Source organism: Equus caballus, chromosome 23 (assembly GCF_041296265.1).
Source record: "Equus caballus isolate H_3958 breed thoroughbred chromosome 23, TB-T2T, whole genome shotgun sequence".
NCBI classification, from domain to species: Eukaryota; Metazoa; Chordata; class Mammalia; order Perissodactyla; family Equidae; genus Equus; species Equus caballus.
Genome location: NC_091706.1, coordinates 50,824,343 through 50,845,267, shown reverse-complemented (window position 1 = coordinate 50,845,267; position 20,925 = coordinate 50,824,343). Strand labels below are relative to the sequence as shown.

Genomic DNA, 20,925 nt, shown 5'->3' with positions numbered 1-20,925 from the left:
ATCTTAAGAAAAATCTTATGTCGACATCACATAGCCTACTATAGAGCAAGCTTAGATCATTTGGGAAGTTTGCTGCTCTGTGAATTACAATGGCAAAACTTACCTAATAATTATTCTTTGCAAATTAACACAATTATATCAAATAAATTGTCAATGTAGCTATTCACAGTCATTTCAAGAGCAATTTCCTCTATGATCTCAATTAGAACAATGTCCTCGCCCTCCTCCCCGCCTCTGTTGGAGGCAATACACAGCTCAGCCTGGCAACTGTGGAGTGGAACTAATTCCTTCCTCTTAACGCCTGTCTCCAATTAGCTGGTGGGAAATAGAAATGATTTACTTAAGAGACAGCTTTTCCCACTTACTCAAGCCTGTTACCATTCTCATCCAAGCATCACTCAGCCACTGATTGTCTTGGGAAGCTGTACTGTGCAGTGGTAAAGAGCACAGAGTTGCTAACATAGTGACCTAAGCAATTTACTTAAACTTTAAGTAACTGATGCCTCAGTTTCCTCACTTATCAAATACGGATCATTTCTGCTTCGTATTCTTATTATGAATATTGAATGAAAAAAGTGTGCCAACAGCACTTAGGGCTGCCTGGCTCACAACAGTGCTCAATGAATTAATTATCATCATGTAATAGACAAAGACATAAACAATTACAAAACAATGAAATAAAGAAACCATAAGGGGTGTGCACAAGATACAGTGAAAGCGCCAAGCAGGGTTAACTCATGAATCTCCTCTACAGCATCCCTGGCAGTTTGTCATTAGAATCTATTAGAATAACTTTGGTGAAAAAGAACTCACTGGTGGGGCAGCTCTAATTATAGTACTATTTTCCCTTAAAAAAGACACCTTAAAATTCTCTAAAAGTTGTCTTCCATTGGTTTTCACCCATTCATCCCTTTTCTCATCCAGTAAAAGTCGACTTCATCCACATTACAGTTATTTGGAAGACAGTGCACGTTCCCAGACATCTTTCATGGAAGGTCCTTGTATAGTTCATGTTTTCATATGCCAATGAGAAACACAAGTGAGAAGCCAAATAGAAAGACTTAGTAAACTTCAAATTCCCAAGAATTTTTAAATTCGACTGCAGACTGAATGCTAATGGCAACCAAGGATGCTCTGGTTCAGTGGCAAAGAGTAACACAGTCAGAGACTTTTACGGGGGGTGGCGCTGGTAGGAGTGCCAGCTATTTACCAGCCCTGTTAAACAGGCTGTGAGCTCTCCTAGGTCTTTCTTTCTCAACGCCAGGATCATATTTTACTCATCCTGTATTCTCCCACACCTAGCTGTAAGAATCAATGAATGAATGGCTTCATCATACATTTTACACACTCTACAGTGTCCACCAAAACCTCATGTTCTTAAATTTCAGTAACATAAGCAATAGATATCACAGAAAATGTATAAAGGACATTTAAACAAATTTAATGAAGTACTGGATAAATACACATTTATTGAAGTAGTGGATAAATACACAATATATGCTTATTTCCTCCAGAATGACAATCAAAATAAACTGTATCTATGAGTTACAAATGAGGTCCATATCAGCTGTGAAAATGATTGTTCATTTTTCTTTCTTCCCTTTTTCTTTCCTTTCATCCTGCTTTCTTATTGTTATATTTATTGGATAATTTTAAATTACAAAATTGCTATTTGATCTTTGTTACAAGTGAAAAAATCTAGAGATATATAGAAAAGGAAGTCAATAAATTTCCAACTTTTCTCATGCACCTGAGGAAACAAATATTCTAGCTTCTTCTTTCATATGTTTTGCTAAACTCGTATAAATGTATACACATATTTAATCTTTCTTTTTCATTATTTTGGATCCAAAACAGAGACCATATTATACACGTTGTGCAAGCTTATTATTTTATTTAAATATTTAAACTCTATATTTAAATATTTAAATACACAGGTTATGTTTAAACCTTTGTTCTTTGTTTAGAATCTAATGTAGTTTTTCCCAGAGTAACAATACTGTAAATGGGGGAGAGTTAGCATCAAGGCTCCAGGGACAAGGATAAAGACCATGCTTTTACCATCTTCTTTGAGAAATGGACTCCACTAAGAGGAGTTACCAGGAAGAGGGTGATGACAAGGGCTAGAACGCTGCAAGGACAAAGAGAAATTAGTGAGGCCTCTGACTGAGTTGCTATGTCACATTCCAAATGTGAGTTGGTAACTGGGAAATGACATGATAGTTGCCGATGTAAAGGCAGCATAGTGACTCAGAAACACCTTTGCTCTCAAGAGATGTCTACTCCTGCTTATAGGTAAGTGATATCTTTCCACTGAAATATTCCAGAGTTAGATATGAGATTTAGAGTCAAAAGTCTTTGGTCTCAGTCCTAGTACCACCATTCACTAGTTATGAGACACTGGGCAACTCCATCCTTCAATAATCAATGCGTATATGTGGTGGGGGGGGGGGTTGGGGAGGGTGTATTGTATAGCAATAAGGAGGCACTGCTGACACAACATGATGATAATACCTACCTCCCACAATGATCAAGAAGATCAAATGACTGGATGGAAGGAAAAGTGATTTGTAAACTGTGTGAAATGTGATCCCAAATCTAAATTATAAATAGATTCTTCTCAAAACTCCTCTGTCTTATGGACCTCCAAAACATGTTAGACAACTTTTTTTCTTATCAGTAGTATTAACAAAAAATATTGCAATAAAATTTTCCTACAAACAGGTCTGTCAAAGGGGTCAATGGTGCATAGTAGACTTTTATAGTGGGGTATATTATCCCCATTTTACAGTTGGCAAAACTAAGTCTTGGGCTGGAGACATGACTAATGTGTTTGAGCTGGAACTAGGTAACAGGGCTTCAAATTTCTGCAGGATCCAGGGCATTTCCAACATTTACTCACATGACCTCTTCCTACTCCAAACCTCATGAGATGCAGAGAAGACCTTGAAAAATAAACCTCAGCAGATTTATAGCATGGTTATATAAATACGCTTCAAGGTTTGGCCTTTTTAATCAGCACTAGATGGTAGTTGTTTCCCTTACTAGCTGTTCCACAGGCCGAAGAACCTCTCTCCCTCCCGTACCCTACACACCAAAGGAAAAACCAACCTCTGGCTCACTACTGTTTTCAGGCATTCTTTAGTGTTTCCAATTCCAGGTGGCTTTCCTGCTTGGAAACAGAGGCTAAGCTGTCCACAGGCTGCATGAAGTAAGTGATACTTGAGTTTTCAGCTCAAGTCTTTATTTATAACTTAAAATTCTCACTTCAGATCCTATAAGCATTCTGACATATCACATTGTGAGAAAGGCATACATAACTCTCTGATCATAAATATTTAGTTAATTTTATGATCTCTTTGACTTAATCCTAGGATAAATATCAAATTCTCAATTCCAAGATCCATGATCAAATACATCCAATGCTGTGTCAATAATTGTGAATTTTTTCACAATTGTATTACATAGATCTCTATCTTCTTGCACAAAGTGTGTTTTGCATGATATACCCACTGGTTGTGGAATCAGAGTGATAACTATGAACACCACTTATTGTTCAATTATGCTTTCAGACATTGTACTGCTTTACAAGGCTACCAGTTTCCATGCTAAATTTGTTCAGACAGCTATGTGATTTTTGGGGGCTCATACCTTTTGTTTTTATAACATCTCTATCTCCTTGTCAATTGTCTCTTCTCTTGTTACTACCAATACCTGATTCAAGTAGCAATAGCTCTATTTTATAGTTTAAGAAACCAATTGCATTAGTCTTCTATGCTTTATAATAAACTATGACAAACAAAGGCTAAAAACAACACACACTTATTATCTCACAGTTTTATGGGTCAGGGGTCTGGGCACAGCCTAGCTGGGTCTTCTTCAAGGTTGCAAAGTGCGAGCCAGGGCTGGGTTCTCATCTGATGGCTGATTTGGAGAAAGGTCCACCTCTGAAGTTGCAGGTTGTTAGCAAAATTCATTTTCTGTGTCTGTAGAATGCACAGTAGCTTGTCTCTTCAAAGCCGGCAGGAAGGAGACCAAGACTCTCAAGTCAGTTTTCTAGCAAGATGGAGTCTTACATAATGGAATCACAGGAACGACATCCTATCAGTTTTGCCATATTCTATTGGTCAGAAGCAAGTCACAGGTCCTTCCCAAACTTAACAAGAGGGAATCATAGAAGGTCATAAACACCAGAAGGTGGGGATTTTGGGGGCCACCTTAAAATCTATCAGCCACACCAGTTAATCCACTTAGAATCGAACGAAAGAGTAATAAACCCAGAACAAGAGACCAAGGGATCTTTGTGAGTTAACTATAGGGATTTTTATGACTTCTATTTTAACTACTTTCTGAATCTTGACCATGTTCTGGATAGTCCAGGCTGTTCAATATGTGACTTTTAGATACATGGATGAGTTCTCAAGTCAGAGGTCATGACTTACAAGGAATAACATTACTGCCTCCTCTTTTCTTTCTTCTCTAGATGGGTTGTGAAAATGGTCAATTCACTGTCATTCCTACATTAAAACAGTTTGTCTTTAAGTAGGTTGAGTATGTCTCTGGCTACTGCTCAGTTTCTAAAGACTGCCTACCCTCTGCAGGAGGCCAGGACTAGGCATTTGCTATGCTGAAATTACCAAGATAGTAAGCAAAGTGAAAGTCTGCCTTCCTCCCTGACTCCTGGAAGAGAGGAAACTTATCCTCTTAAGGACCGGGCTATTTGACCAACTATGGAACATTTTGATATTGATAATTTTTTTTTTAAATCCTTGTAAAAGTTCTCTGTAGGAAATACTTGAACAATCCCAGATAAACTTGAACAAAATTAATATCTCCCTCATTATACCCACTAGTCTGGAACTTTTTAAATTAGTTTCTTCTTCTAGGCATTAAAAAATCAGCTCCCTATGTCTTCTGTGTTACCATGAGGAAGAAGTTGTAGGCATCGTATTTAGTGTGCATAACCATTTTAGACCAAAGTGGCTATCAGACTTTAAACTCTTTTTGAGCAGCTATCTGGAGAACAAGAAATGTACACAGCAAGTGGAATGAACTTTGGAATTCATTCAAAGAAAATCAAATGCTTGTCACTTCTGTCAGCATTTGTTACATTTAGGAATTATTTGTTGGATGATGAAATAATCTCTCCCTCTTTTAGATAGCACTGGGAAACAAGGCAACAGGGCGAGTTTATTCTATGACCAAATCTCATCTGGAAAACAATAGCTTTTATTTTAAATCATAAGTAAAACTTTTGCCCTAGTCTTGGTATTTAATTAGCTTGCGGGTCATTACAGGTATGTAAAATTTAATTCTATGGAGCAAATTCAGAATAGAAAGTTTAACAATACAGGAATCTTCAAAACTGCACCTGGAACAGTGAAGTTATTTCCAAAGTCATCCGATCTGCAAATACAGCCTGGCTTATTCATTTTTATATAATTTACTGAATGTTGCACATAAGTTAATGTGGTGGAATAATTATTTGAGATATTAACTAATTTTTTTTTCATTTGTTCCACTAGATGTGGGAATCACCATTAATCCAGGTGAGAGATTATCAGACCAGGCCAGAGAACAAAAAGGTTGAATTCCTGAGTTCTAAGCTCATATGCTGAGGTTCTGGTTAAAAATCAAATATTTGATAGTAGACGTGATCTAGCATACCATTTTTTCCCTATGCGCCCTTTTCCCAACTACCTCCGTGTGAGGAGAACCTTCTACAGAAGCTGAGGAGGTAGAGTATGGAGAGAAGTCAGGTAGTTGGACACATCTGGAGACTGTATGCCTTTCTTGCCTGCCAGAAAGAGTCCTGCTTGGGAAAAAGAGCAGTGTGTACCCCTACTTTACGTTTTAAGTTTGAGGATCTTGGGGAAGAAAAGACATTGCCCACCTTGTCTTAGTGGAAGGAGACATCAGCCTTTAGAGACAAGTCCTTCACACTATCCTGGTGGTCAGTGTAGGAATGTGACATGACATACAGACCTAGGCATGAAAGAGACTCCAAACTCACATGTCCACACCCTCACTCTGGTTTCTTTTGGCTTTAGAATAGCGTCTAAAATGTCCTATGGATTCTAGAGGGGCTCAGGGATTATTAGAGAAAGAGAAAATGATGGCCTGCCTGCCAGACTGTCATCACTGATAATGCTGGATCAGATGGACTAGGCGTGGCAAGTTCCCACCAGGGATCTAATGGATAAGGCTGCTCCTTAGCAAATAGGTAGTGGAAAGGATCCAGAGCCCTGTTAGCACAGGCAGGTGGTCCAACCCGCCTTTCCCTCTACCCCGTTTCCTCTGAGTGACAATCAACCTCACCTATGCTGAGAACCAGTGGGATCAGTAACACCTACAGTGAGAGGCCAGGTGAGAACCACACGCTTTTCCCCTATTCTCCACTGTGGCATTTGCATATGCTTACCAGACAATGGTGGGGACACACACAATAGACAAACAATCGTGTACCCAAATCTCTAAGGGATTAAATTTACCTGGAAGGAACTAAAGTAACTTCTTGTATCAGGACAAATGGGGGAGGGGATGGTATAAAACTGAAATTAAATTTGATTACAAAAGGGAACCAAAGTCACTCTTTTGCACACATTAGTGTGTGACATTTATACCCACCACATCTCTTTCTGAATAGGCAAAATTGTATATTCTGAAATACAATTTTTTAAAAATATTTTTTAAAGTATGCAATAGCAGTTCTGTTTCTTTAGAGATAATGGATAGTCATTAAACTTTAAGAAACCAGGTAAAGATTCTCACTGTCTTCCCATTAAAACCATTCTTTTATTATATCTCTTTTGAGATGACATGTCCCTCTGTGTGATTTTTGGCTTTGCAATTAAGGGATTTGGACAATTTTTTCCCTAATATTCACCCTAACATAGTCACAGAGTAAGCAAAATGATAGTGCAGAATCAGATATGCAATAAGTACACAAAAACATCCTATTTTCATAGATAGAAGGCAGCACACGTCTAAGGAGGAAACAGAGGCAAATTTATTCTTCCATGAATGTGTAAGTTTCTCCACGTTTTCAGGTGTGTGGCACGTATCCCATGCACTCATTACATACATAAGGGCTCTAAGTACATACATTTTGAAACGGACTATTTCTGCTCCAAGGTAGGACTGCCTGAGCCTTGAATTGTCTTGAAAAATAAATTCTTCAGATTCACATGTATTGTTTAATTATAGCAAAAAGAATGCATCTATAGAAAACATCTATACCCTAAATGGCCAAAAAACTGCAAACAACCTCAATCCAATTTTTAAAGATGCTAAGCCTGTCAAAAGCAAGCCATACACTTACTAGGACCATATGGAATCATCTGAGAAAGAAATGAAAGAAATTTGTCTTATGGCATCACACTAGGTTTGATAAAGGAAATATGTTCTTCAAATACCTCGTTACAAGCAAGCTTGGTATAGCACGTCACCTTCTTCAGCTCTGTGTGTGGGTCTGTGTGTGTGGGTGTGCGGCTTGATAATTGACATCATGTTCCCACCTAGTCCAGGAGAAATAAAAATGAAAGAGGCAATCCTGAGACAGAAGATGGCTAGTCCTACTTCATAAAATCATTTGAATAGCTGTAATCAAATTTAATTTTATATATATATATATAAAATAAAAATCACAAAATCCATACAAGAAGATGGTCTTTTCCTCCAAATCAGCAATCACTTTTGATAGGAAGAGAGAGCCTGTAAGTGTTGTGTAGCAGTGAGGAGCAGGGACTGTGGAGACAGGTTGTTGGATTCGAAACTGGGGCTCCACTACTTACAAAGGATGTGATCCGACAAGTTAGTAAACCAGTCTGTGCCTCAGTTTTCTCATGAGATTATCTTGAAGTGATCCAAAGTGTTTGCCGTTATGATTATCACATACCTAACAAATTTAGCCGGTATCTGATAGATGATAAACGTTGGTTGCTGCTTCATTCACTGCCATCACCATCCCTACTGGCTGCTCTGCAGTTCAACCAGCTGTCTTGCATTTCTCTTACCCTGCACCAGCAGGCAGAGAGCCTCCTTACTTCGGGGACAGAAAGTAAAGGATTTTGCATCTTTGCCCTCTCCTCTTAGATGGAAACTTCATAGACAACAGAGTTTTATTTTTTTTAACTGAGATGTAATTCATATATCAGAAAATATACACTTTTAAAGTATACCCTCCAGAGGTTCCTAGTATACTGTACAACCATCACCTTTATCTAATTCTAGAGCATTTGTATCACCCCCAAAAAATCTTGAAGCCACTGGGAAATGGATTTTGTATTCAGCATACAGACTTTGGGGATTTTGTTCAATTATTGTTTCATTTAGTGTATCACTGTAGGAGGGACTGTTAGCTGCTCACGCCAAAATTTATTCTCCTTTCTTCCTCAAACTAGGTATATGGCTGCCCAGGATTAAGACTGCATGGCCCAGATTCCCCTGAACCTAGGCATGGCCATGTAACTAAGCCCTTGTCAATGAACTATTAAAAGAAGTACTGAATTGCAACTTCTTGGAAAGCCTGTATGAGACAGCCGGTATATGCCTTTTACTCCTTGTTACTTTATTGTTTTTTCCTTTCCTCCACGACATTGCCTAGAATATGTGTGTAATGGCTGGAAATCTGTTAGCCACTGTGGATCACAAGGTGTCCTTGAGAATGGGAGTCATAGGGTAGGATGCTTTAGGAGAAAAACAGAATGAGCCTGGGCCCTTTGGATCACACTTGCCATGAAACTTCTCTCTCTGGAGAACTACTTTTACATAGGAGAGGAACAAATGTCTATGTTTACGCCACTATTTGGGGAGGTTTTAGTCACATACAGTGGACTTGATACTAAATGACATATCCTTTTAGCCATATTCCCATCAGTGTCATACAATTTGAGTTGCCAAGAAGGTAGAGTACTCGAAAAGCTAAGGCCAATTTCTTCTTCTCTTTATGAGAACTATACCAAATTGAAGTTCATCACAGAACACCATAGTTTTCAGCAACTTATTTAACTTAGCTTTCTACATATATTCTCTGTAACCTCACTCATTCATGCTTTGGGGTATATGTAAGACATGAAGATCAGTAGTCCCCATAGAAACTTGGAACACTGAACAAAAATGGTCACTGGTCATACTTTTCAAACCAATCTAGTAAATTGTACTTTCAAACTGAAGACAAGCAGCTATCTGAACATACATACATCCACACTTCAATTCGCTAAAGGACAATGGAGTATGCGAAGCAATCACTCTATGTAGGAATCCAATCGCAAACTAAAATAAGGTCCACCTGAAGTTTTGTGTGCTCAGCAGCTCCTTTCAACTTGCTTCATTCAATAAATCAAGTGCTATTTCTGAAGACTTTCCTATTAAAAGGATAGGTCTCCTAAAATGATACTTAGAATCTAAGTATTCTGCCAGTACTCTGGTGAGCTTACCTCAAAACAAAACATTTTGACAGTGAGAATTAAAATGTCAACATTCTAAACACCTGGAGAGCAAGGACTGTTAAACTTATCTCTAAATCCCCTGGTACCACCTAGACTAGTGTGTTGGACATAGTGCGTATTCAGTAAATGGTCTCTGAGATGAACCAGTATTTAAATGTGCATCACTTTAATCATTTAAGTAATAGATCAGTTTTGTGACTTTGGGAAAGTAACTTTTCTTTTCCATTTCTTCATTTGTCAGGAGGGGATGTCACCCTTTTCCTAGGATTAATGAGATCTGGATGAAAGTGCTTTGGCAGCACCTGGTACAGAAGTGGGAGACAATAAATGATAGTTGCTATTCTCATTACTGTTCTTGATATTGTCATTGTTATCATTATGTTATCATTATTATTACTCTAAGATCCTATTCTGTGTGTTGGGAAAACAAAATAGCATTAAACATAGTCCTTGCTTAAAAGATATCCAGGGAAGATGGTCTTTACGTATGAAATGAAGATGCCGAGTAGGAGAGATGCTACAACAGATGGACAACATTCTTGGAACAAGATCCTGGAATTAATTCCTCGTATGAATTGTTTGACTGCCTTGTGCCCCACCACAGCTGCAGGAAAGCCCTTAATTGCTTTTCCCCCTCCTCTCCTTTCAGTCCCTCCACCATGTTCTACCTCTGAGATCTCACCATTCCTGCTTCTTTTCCCAGACTTGTACTAATATTCCCTTCTTGGCAAATCATCCCTGCAGACTTAGAGGCTGGTAATGGACTGCCCTGAGGCCTGGACCAAGGACTCTCCATATCTGTATAGGGTCCTCTGGGCAGCCTGAGAAGGCAGGGTGTTAGCTCATTCCATGAGCAAAGACAATGAGTGCTACAAGAGTTCAGAGAGACAAGCCTGCTGGAGAACAAGCCTGAGGGCCAACTTTCTGGAGCAGGGGAGAATTGGGTTTGGTTAATAAAGGAAGGTCTGGAGAAGAGGGAAGGAAGACATTCCAGGCAGAAGATGCCCCGTGAGAAAAGCACTGAGTTGATAATTTCATATGGGAACAGAGCGTGGTCTCAGCAAGTTGGCTGAAGAATGTCTAAATGGATGTTGTCAGAGACAAGGTTAGAGTCAAGTAGGGGCCAGACTAAGGGGTTTGACATTAAACTGTGTTTGAGGAACATCATTTTCTAGAAACACATAATTGGCTTTGATATACAGTTACTCATCGTGTGAAGGGCCAAGTAGAACTTTAGGAATATCAGTTGGCAAATGTACAAGTGGTGGTCTAGTGGTTGAGATTTGGTGCTCACACTGCCATGGCCTGAGTTCGTTTCCCAATCAGGGAGCCACATCAACAGTCTGTTGGTTGTCAGGCTGTGGTGGGTACATGTTGCTGTGATACTGAAAGCTATGCCAGTGGTATTTTAAATACCAGGGGGGTCACTCCTGGCGGACAGGCTTCAGTGGAGCTTCCAGACTAAGACAGACTAGGAGGAGGGACCTGGCCACCCACTTCTGAAAAACTGGCCATGAAAATCCTATGAATAGCAGCAGAGCATTGTCTGATACAGCGCTGGAAGATGAGAGGATGGTGCAAAAAGATTGGGCAGGGTTCTGCTTTGCTGTCCACAGGGTCGCTAGGAGTCAGAATTGACTTGACAGCACCAACAACGGAAGAGTGGATGGGAAAACAATGGGTGTTTGTGGAGAATTGGGAAGGAAGGTGAGTCTACTATAGGTAGAAAGACCTGATTCCAGAAACACATAGTTGGTTTTGACATAAAAATTAACTTGAGCAGAAATCAAAAAAGATCATCAAATAGCAACTGTAAGGAATTTGATGTTTCCATTAAATATCTAGTTTGAAACACTGTATTCTAGGGCTGCAAGACCATCCAGAACATGTTTATTTTAAGTCAGGAAAACAAAGTTCAGAAACTTATATGACTTTCCTGAAGTCTCACAGCCCATTGGAAATGACGACTTAACCTGACAACACGACCCCTCCTCAGCTGTCAGGCTCTGCAAAGGACGCCTTCACATCAAATCTCACATTTCAGTTTTGGTAAAACAATTTAGTTGTAGATGATTTTCTCTTAGCAAAAGTTACATATGTATATTTAAGCAATATAGATCTTTATTCTTTTTTTTAGTATTCATTTTCCTCTTTGTCAACATCAAGTTGAAATCAGAGTTAGTAAGATAACACAAAGGAAAACTACAATGTGCTCCTTTTCAAAACTCTCTCTTGAGTAATAATGCTATTATTTTTTAAATTGAACAAAAATATGACATTATTCTTTTTACTTAAAGGTTACTATTAACAAAGGTAAAATGGCATACAGAATTTTAAAATCGACATTTAGAGAGTATATCAAGTCAATAACATCATGCTAATACACTCAGCCCTTGTTATCCACAGGTTTCATATCCGGGGTTCAACCAAACTCATTTGATCCTCGATTGTTTGAATCCACGGATGTGAAACCCACAGATATGGAGGGTCAAATGTATTCACTGTAGTACCCCATTTTATATAAGGGACTTGAGCATCCTCAGATTTTGGCATCCACGGAGTTCCCAGAACCAATTCCCCGCTGATACCAAGGTACTACTGTAAATAACATCCTTTTACTTATGTTTTGCTTCAACTGGCCAACTCTATTATTATCAAAGGCCTAAATTTCTTCCTACTCTAAAAAAATCAGGTCGATCCACATTAGAAGATTAAAAAATAAGAGGATACGCTGCTTCAAAGGGACAAATTGCCCCTGCCCACAACGTGCAATATACTCTCATATTTTCTTAAATTCAGGTGACAGAATCCGGACTCTCAGTCACATGACTCCATCAGGCTATCCTCTGACCTCTCAGCCTCTACTCACCACCTCTCTCTGCAGACGTTTGGTGCCAAATGACTTTGTCCAGCCTCTAGAGTTGTCGGCAACCACTCGTCTCTAGCTGCCTTCAACTAGATGGACAGCGCCTCCACACACAACCAAGTCATAAATGGCCTATTAAAGATAGGCATTTAAACTCATCCCAGAGACTGATAGTTCCAGCACTGCCTTATAAACAACTAAGGAACGCCTTTGAAAGTTGTGTCTTTCCATGAGATGAATTAGCTCTTTATATTAAGAACATTTAGTACAAGGAAGCAATAAATTATTCTTTGGTGCTCCAAGTGATTTTCTAAGGTGTAATTTAAATCTCAGTCTCTAGAGTTAGTCTATGCTTTAGGAAAGTTCCAGAGTTAAGCAGCAAATAGTCATCTCCTCACATTTATAACTTTCACTAAAGATATTTGACATTCATTTCAAAGTATGCTGGTTTACTTTAGGATTAACTATAAGTGGAGACTATCTCAGGAATTTAAATACTAACTTAAAGGAACAAAGTTGGAGTTCATGCCTAGGAAGAATTTGTTTAATATTGAAATTTTACCATTACTGACAAAGTTCTCTCTGGGAAGGACTCATGATGTAAAACCTGAAAATGTGCTCAAAAAGAGTTCTAAAATACACAGGTGTTATTTACAGATTTCTAACTGATGTTAAGTTTTTTTTTAACAGAATTATATTTTTATTTCAGAGGTTGTTTGATCTTAAAAATCTGCTTGCATGAGCATTGGGATTTTTAATGCTTCTCATTTTATTACTTCCAGTGTCTTTTAGATAATTAATCTTAATATCTTTTTGTTGTTTGGAGTAAATGACAGAATCCTAGCAAATGGTGGACATCTCATAAACAACAGATAGGAACTGTATAAGCTGTAAGGAAATTGGAACTTGATAAAGAAAAAACTTTTTTTTTTCCTTAAAGGATAATGGTTTTTTCAGTTAATTCTGAAGGTCAAGTGTAAAAAAATAGTCCTTCCCCTTAAATCCTGAGATTCATCATCCTGACATTATTTACTAGAGTCGCAGTTCACGAACTAATAGGAGGCCCCATGATCTTGTGTTCTGTTGTCATAGTTTTGACTACTTCTTAATTATATTGTGAGACAAAAATGTGAATAGTGTATATATTAAATCTTGGGCACTGAGCTTTGTCACTTTATGTTGCAATGACTTGCCAGTTCAACCACTGCTAATAAAAACAGCATTTATTTTGTGCTGATTATTTGACAGACATTATCCTGAAGGTTTTATTATGCACCTATTTAAAAATATTTCAATCATAAAAAGTTCAGTGAGTACTAAACTTTTCTGTAACCACTAGCCATTTAAGCACATATTAACATTTTACTGCATTGTTTCTCTAAAAAAATAAAATATTATAGATATGGTTAAAGTGTACTGTGCACACCTCCCCAATTCAGTTCCCTTCTTCGCTTCCTGTCCAGAGTGTAACCAACATTACAAAGCTGGAGCGTATCTTTCCCACCCCTGTTTTTATACATAATCACTTTCTCTAAACAATATCTAATAAAGATTTATGTGACATTAAAATTGATGTAAATGGTGTCATATTATAAAATGGTATAATTTATCCTCAACATTCCATTTTTGAGATTTATCTATATTAATGCATGTAGATCTAGTTGTTGATTTTAATTGCTTCTATAGTATTTTATTGTATGAATAAATCACAAGTCTTCATCCATTTGCCTTCTGATGGATACTTAATGATTTTCTTTCAATTTGAAGCTATAAGATTCAATACTTCACTGGACTCATGTATAAGTGTTTCTCTAGGATAGATTCCTAAAGTGAAATTGGTGGGATCTGGACATGCATATATTCAACTTTATAGACACTGGCAAGCTGTTCTTTAATTTATAATTTGTATTCCAACAGCAACACAGGAGTTTCTCTCCTTACTTTTCTTCCTCACTGACACTTGACTTTGTTAGTTCTCTTCTTTTTCTTTTCTTTTTTTTGAGGAAGATTAGCCCAGAGCCAACATCTGCCACCAATCCTCTTTTTGCTGAGGACGATTGACCCTGAGCTAACATCTGTGACCATCTTCCTCTATTTTATATGTTGGATGCCTGCCACAGCATGGCTTCATAAGCAGTGCATAGGTCCAAGCCCAGGATGTGAACTGGTGAACTCTGGGCCACAGAAGTGGAGTGCACGAAGGTAAGCGATATGCCACCAGGCTAGCCCCAAGTTCTTTTCATTTTTTGCCAATCTGAAGGGCATCAAATGCCATAGCTTTATTATTTTAATTTGTAAACCCTTGATAACTAGTAAAGTTAAACACCTTTAATGAGTATTAGCCACCCATATCTCCTTCTGATGACCCTTTTTTTCCCACTGGGATGTCTGTCTTTTTAAACAATTTCTATGAGTTCTTTATATAGTATAGATATTATTTTTTTGCCAGTTATATACATTGGAAATGTCTCCCAGTTTGTGTCTTGTCTTTCTATTTTGTTCATTGGGTTTTAGACACTAAATGTTTAATGACGTATTAAAATTTTAGTGTAATTTAAAGCATCTATATTTCACTTTACAGGTGGGGCTCTTTATGTCTTAAGAAAATCCTCCCAACTCTGAGGTCATAAACAAAGTCTTCTGTATTTTCATCTCTAAGTCTTAAAGTCATGCTTTTCACATATAGTTTTGTTGTTGTTGTTTTTCGCTAACGAAGACTCACCCCAAACAAATAGCTGCTGCCAATCTTCCCATTTTTGTATGTGAGCTGCTCTCACAGCATGCCCACTGACAGACGAGTGGTGTAGGTCCATGTCCAGGAACCAAAACTGGCCTGCTGAAGTTAACCACTAGGTCACCAGGGCTGGCTCTCAAATATAGGTTTTTAATCCATGTGAACTTTATGTTGATGTAGAATGAACACTTTTTGATTAAGACATCGTTTTCCAATTATTTGTAACACTACCTCTGTCATATGCCTAGTTCTTTTGTGTGTGTGTGTCTATTTATAGGTTTTTTACTCATCTATATTGGTCTATTTTCCTATGTTCTAATGTCATACTGTTTTAATTCTTACAGCTTTGTAATAAATCTTAATATTGGTAGAGCATGGCCTCATCTCTTTTCTCCTTCAAAATTATTCTGCTGGTTCTGGATATGTGGATTAATCTGTGGGGAGATTGGCATCCTTATGATATTATGACTTCCCATTCATAAACATCATCTATCTCTTCATGTATTTAAGTCTTTTTTAATCCTTCAGTCAAGACACGTAATTATATAGAGAGAAATTTTGATAAGGGAAATGATGTAGTCCTGGCATAAGGAAATGGAGGCACTGACAGAGAAATCGGACTCACCATAGTACAAAGAAAGCCTGTCGTGTGTGCACACAGTTAAACTCCCAAGGTGTCCTAGAGAATCCTTAGACAACTGAAGTTGTTTTCTCTGATGACCCCGGTAGTCATTCAAAGAAGAAGATTCACTGGTCTCTTCGGTAGCTGCTACCTAATCAGCAATTTACGATTTCAAACAATAAGAAAGGAAAAATACAGTTTGCTGTTGCAAACGATCTGTGATGTTTCTTTCTCTCCCTCTTTTCTCTTTTTCTTATTTAAATCCTGTTTTGCGTTTCTTAGGCGAAATCAATTCTTGGTTCCATTAGCTTCATTTGTATGCAAGTAAATAATATGCTGTTAATGAACTGTCTGAGTTAGTCATTGATAACCTGTTCTAGTTTTGTACCTCTTTCAGACCTAAGTTCTTATAGTTTTATTACAATTGTGATTGGTATCTTTCAAAACTTATATTTCCATTTGGTTATTACTGCTGCAAAATGTAGCTATTATCATCTACTGCGGGTTGTTCTGAGGAATTTGTATAGGACCCTTAGTACAGTGCTTGGTGCACAGTTGGCCTTCTCCAAGTTCCTCAGTCCTTTCCACAGAAATGTAGAAATGATGTAGAGTATTAGTTTAAGATACCAAAAAAACCCAGAAAATGTGACGTTATATAAAATATTTACATGCCAAACAAAGTATTTTTGTAAATAGTTCATGAGTGGTAGAGTCATAATGCATTAGCTATGCCTTGCAAACACAGGGAAATAAAAACATCTAAAACTCTCACAGGGTGACATATTACATATACTTTGTAGGGTGTTCTGATTTTTTATTTTTGATATCATATTATATAACTTGAAGTAGCAAATGTACTAGAAACCAAATCTAGTCTTCTTTCTCAGCACATATTCCCAAGGAGGAATTTTGATAGCCAATTCAAGTTATACCTGAAGCATGCCACAAAAATCAAAGACTGAATTGGAATGCACTTCTACTTTTAAAACATCTGGCTCCTTGAATATCACTGCACATTTTCCTTTGCATGAACAGTTAATAGAAAATATAGTGATCACTAATCAATAAGGCTTTATGAAGCTATAAGCAGCTTTGAGCATGTGTGCATTTACAATTAAATATTAGTTCCTTCTTCTCTTTATTCCGTAAATGCTTATGGGGAACAAATAGATTAAACTTTTGCTTTGGGAAAAGGTAATCTGTGAAGAGTGTGCTGAATGAATTCAGGTGGGAAGATGCTAATAAGATAGCCACAAGGTGAGCCATTCTTCAGTAACCTCAGTGCTCTGGACACATTGCTACTTCCTTGTATTTATGTCCATTAAATATTCTAAAATAGTAGCCAGCTTAGAAGTATAATTAAGCAAATTAAGTTATTATCTTCAGATGTTAGCAGTTAAATTCTAACGTTTCCTTTCCCTTGGCAGCGTTGTGGAGGTTGGTGAACACCTTGAGAACATATGGAAATAGTTATTTTCCACTTTACATAAGTGCCTACGTGTTGGTTGAACTAATTTTTCAGTTCATAGAAACTACAATTGTCCCCACCTCTTTCCTCAAAACAGAGGGAGACAAAAAAATTCACTTTAAAGCAGAACCATTTTTAATAAATTGAATTTTTTGTTTAGTTGAGCTTCAGACGGTTAATGACTTGACCTAAAAAACAAACTCTACCTTTTCACACACAGTCATTAACAATAGGCATTTCTGAGGATCCTCTCTTGAAAGCTCACTTCTATTCCACAAAGGACACCTCTATTTTACCAGTTATTAAAAGGAACACTATCCCCAAGTGGAATAAATATTTAAATAACTTTTCTTTTCTACCAAGGTACAACAGTGGCTTAAATAACTCCTTTGTGAACCACAAAGCTACAGGCAATTGAGGTTTGCACTAATTACATACTGAAGAGAATCTCATTCTGTAATGAATTTCATGTTAATTATTACCCTGATTTTGTATCCATCTGACAACCAAAACCAACGTGATCAACTATTCCAATAATGAATAACAGCTTTTGACAAACATCCTATTTCTGCAAACAATGTGAACCATACACAGGCAGAGTTTCACACAATGATTGGAAGTTCAGTTGCCTGCTGTGGATTCTAGACCAATGGCTCACTTAGATAGCTTTTCAAAGTGTGGTGAATGGAATTAGCCCTCTGAGAGGAAGCTAACTAGAAAGTTTTTCTAATGTATTGTAAAAGCCAATTGGTGCCAAAAGGCCCCAGTTGAGGAATTGAGGAAATGTCACTTAGAGGTTAAAAATGACCAAAATAAATTAAGCTTTTAGGTGAAAGAGTACCACAAATAAGATAAATCCGACTGTTTCTGGTTTTCAAAATTTATTTGAAAGGATAAAGAAAGGGTATGAGAGAAGCAAAATTAAAAGCCTGAAAAGTGGATAGCAATAATTTTACCCAGGAGTGTGACAAGATGTTTCCTATAGTTAATGCTACTTCTGTCCAAAATGTCATACCTATTGGGGGATAAATTTGTTACTTCCACAACTATAAATTTCTAGTAGGCAAACATTCCCGAATTCACATTCTTTATTATAAACTGGCTTGAAAGGACATCATGGAAGATAATCTCAAGTATTCTTTCATCACCTCATTAAAAACTGAAGTCTTTCATACCATTTTAACAATAACACTTTACATTTAGAAGGATTTTCACATTTATAAAGCCCTTTTCATGCATAATCTGTGATGGAATCTCACAGTGTTTTCATTATAAAATGCTAAGAACAGGGCAATAGAGAATAGTCTGCTGGGTTTTCCTCATCAAAAAACTTAAAACAATTGAGTATTTATCATATTCAAGCACAGGACTAGGCACTAGTGTAACCAACAGCCTACTAGGACCAGTTCAACTGACCCCTTATCAACAGAGTAATTAAGAGTTGTCTTTCAGGAACTGAGAGCCCTCCCTCGTCCGGTTCAGGCAGTTGAGACCACCAACCCATCAACTGGGCCTCCTTAAATACCCAATAAGAGACCCTTTTGACATCAAAGGGCTGAAAACTCTACCCTTAGATCATACCAACACCACCATTTTGTGAACACACATCCTATGAAGAGCCCTGAAGCTTGACTATGCTTGCACAGATCATCAATTACCTCACTCCTCCCTACCTCCAGTCATCCATCTCCACACTTCAGACCGCTCTGCCCTTCATCCCATAAAGTGTACCCCAAGCCCTGGATTGGAGAGACAGATCTGAGAGCATATGCCTCCTGCCTCCTTGCAGATCGATCTCACAAATAAAGCTATTTTTCTTTTCCCAAAGACTGATGCTGTAATAATTAGCTCTTTCTGCACACCGGGTGGCAAGCCCTTGCTTGGTAACACTAGGGAGGTGAGAATCAACATGGATCCCAACCACAAGGATCAGAGCTACTAATCCAGTAGGGGAGGTGAAACATGTGCAGAAATGTCTGGAATATGAGGGAGAACTTACTTGCCAGCAGATAGAATTGTACAGACAGATTACACTGCTCAATTACTTTTCCTCTCTCACCCACCTGCCTTTGTCAAGTGGTTTTTGTGATCTATACCGAGAAGCTTTCTTGTTGATGAGTCTCCCATTCTGTTGAAGATCCTCCTCCTAATATAGTAGAAACACACATATAAGGGGCACAAAAGGAATTTCCACTTTTCTGGCTATTAATCCAAGTAACAGGTCCTGTTTGAACTCTTCCCTTTAGAGAAACACAGAGATTATGGCGATTCATCTTTTAATGTCTATTTAGAAAATAAAGTTACACTTTAAAAGTTTTATATCCTGTGAGTCAAATGAAGTCCTTAGATAGAGAGACACACCTTCCACAGAAATTGTTAGAATTTTATAAACTTATTAGGAAGCTGAATTAGCTTCTGGTATTTAGGAAACTTTGATATTTTCTTTCCCTCACATTTCCTTGTACAACCCCAGTTTTGTCTGTGTTGGTAGGTAATTCCTCTTTCAGGTTAAACGCTTCTGCTCACTCAATTACTTTTGATCTCAGTAGGTTTGATGAAATTCAGAAGTGTGTACAGTTTTCATTATGATGTAAATCAATGTAATGCTATGTAATAATAAGGTTCATGACACCCATCAATTCTTGCCAAGTGAAAAAAATTGTTTTTAGGGGCACTGGTATGACAATTCCATTATGTTCATAATTAGTTCATATTATTCAATTTCCTTTATGGTATAAATTATGTAATAATTAGACTTGCTTATGAAGTTTGCATAGAGTATCCACATAGCACCACTTTCCAGGACTTTGCATAATCCAAATCCAAAACGAGCTAACATATTTCAAATTTTGCATAACATCCAATGAGACAAAATTAAAATATAATTACAGGATACTGTTCACAGGAAGGAGTAATAAAACTTAGGTGGCAATGTGTGTATACCATAGTAGGTCACAAAAAAGCCTTGAGCAAATAATATAAGTTTAAAAGGCAGGCTCTGTTTACTGAGAAAAAAAATATATGAACCATATGAAAATTAATTATAGTACCCTTGGGAAACTTCCCCACAATTCGTGCCCATGCTGGGGCACATGCTCTGAGAATAATGTAAATATCCATCATAGAGAAGATGGAAATGACAAGAACAGTCGGAGGCAGCCTGTGAGTGGCTACTGAGAGGGCTAATTTACTCAGTGTCTGATTTATGAGATAAATAGGGAAGAAACACCCTCTTGAGAGAGCGCTATAAGGAGGCAGGTAGAGGAAGTAGAAATAAAGTCACTTGTGTGTTTGCTTTGGAGGTGTTCTAAGGCATTACTTTCCGTGGTCCTACCATTTTATGATTGGACAAGAAATCCACTGGCTTGTGAATACAGCATTTGCTAATGCCAATGTGAGGACTTCTGAGCACCAGTCATCACCAGGAAGAGCCACATTTAGAACTTTCAGAAGTCACCAATCCAGTTCTCACAATAAAGTACAAATTACAAATCACCGTTTCATTTGCCGGTAGAGAGGGACCTGCATTTTTGACATCTCCAGTCAATGATACTGCTTGTTTTCATTGGAAAGGTCATTTTCTAGACTTTTTTATTTCAAAACCACCACCAGAGAAACAAACTTTCATAAAATAAATATGACTAATACTTTGAAGTAAAAATATCCACTAAGAAACCAGGATTGGAAGACAGCGGAATTTCCATTGACCCATAAAACCATTTCGGCTTTACATATAAATCTCCTTTTTTCTTCACTCATTTAAATTATTACCATTTCATGTTCAGA

General features: G+C 37.6%; 1 protein-coding gene across 5 annotated transcripts in view; it reads right to left on the bottom strand.

The window, feature by feature from the left end:
* ADAMTSL1 (ADAMTS like 1) overlaps positions 1-20,925 on the bottom strand; it is an 859,827-nt gene that overhangs the window by 608,413 nt on the left and 230,489 nt on the right. The gene's annotated exons all lie outside the window — the stretch shown is intronic.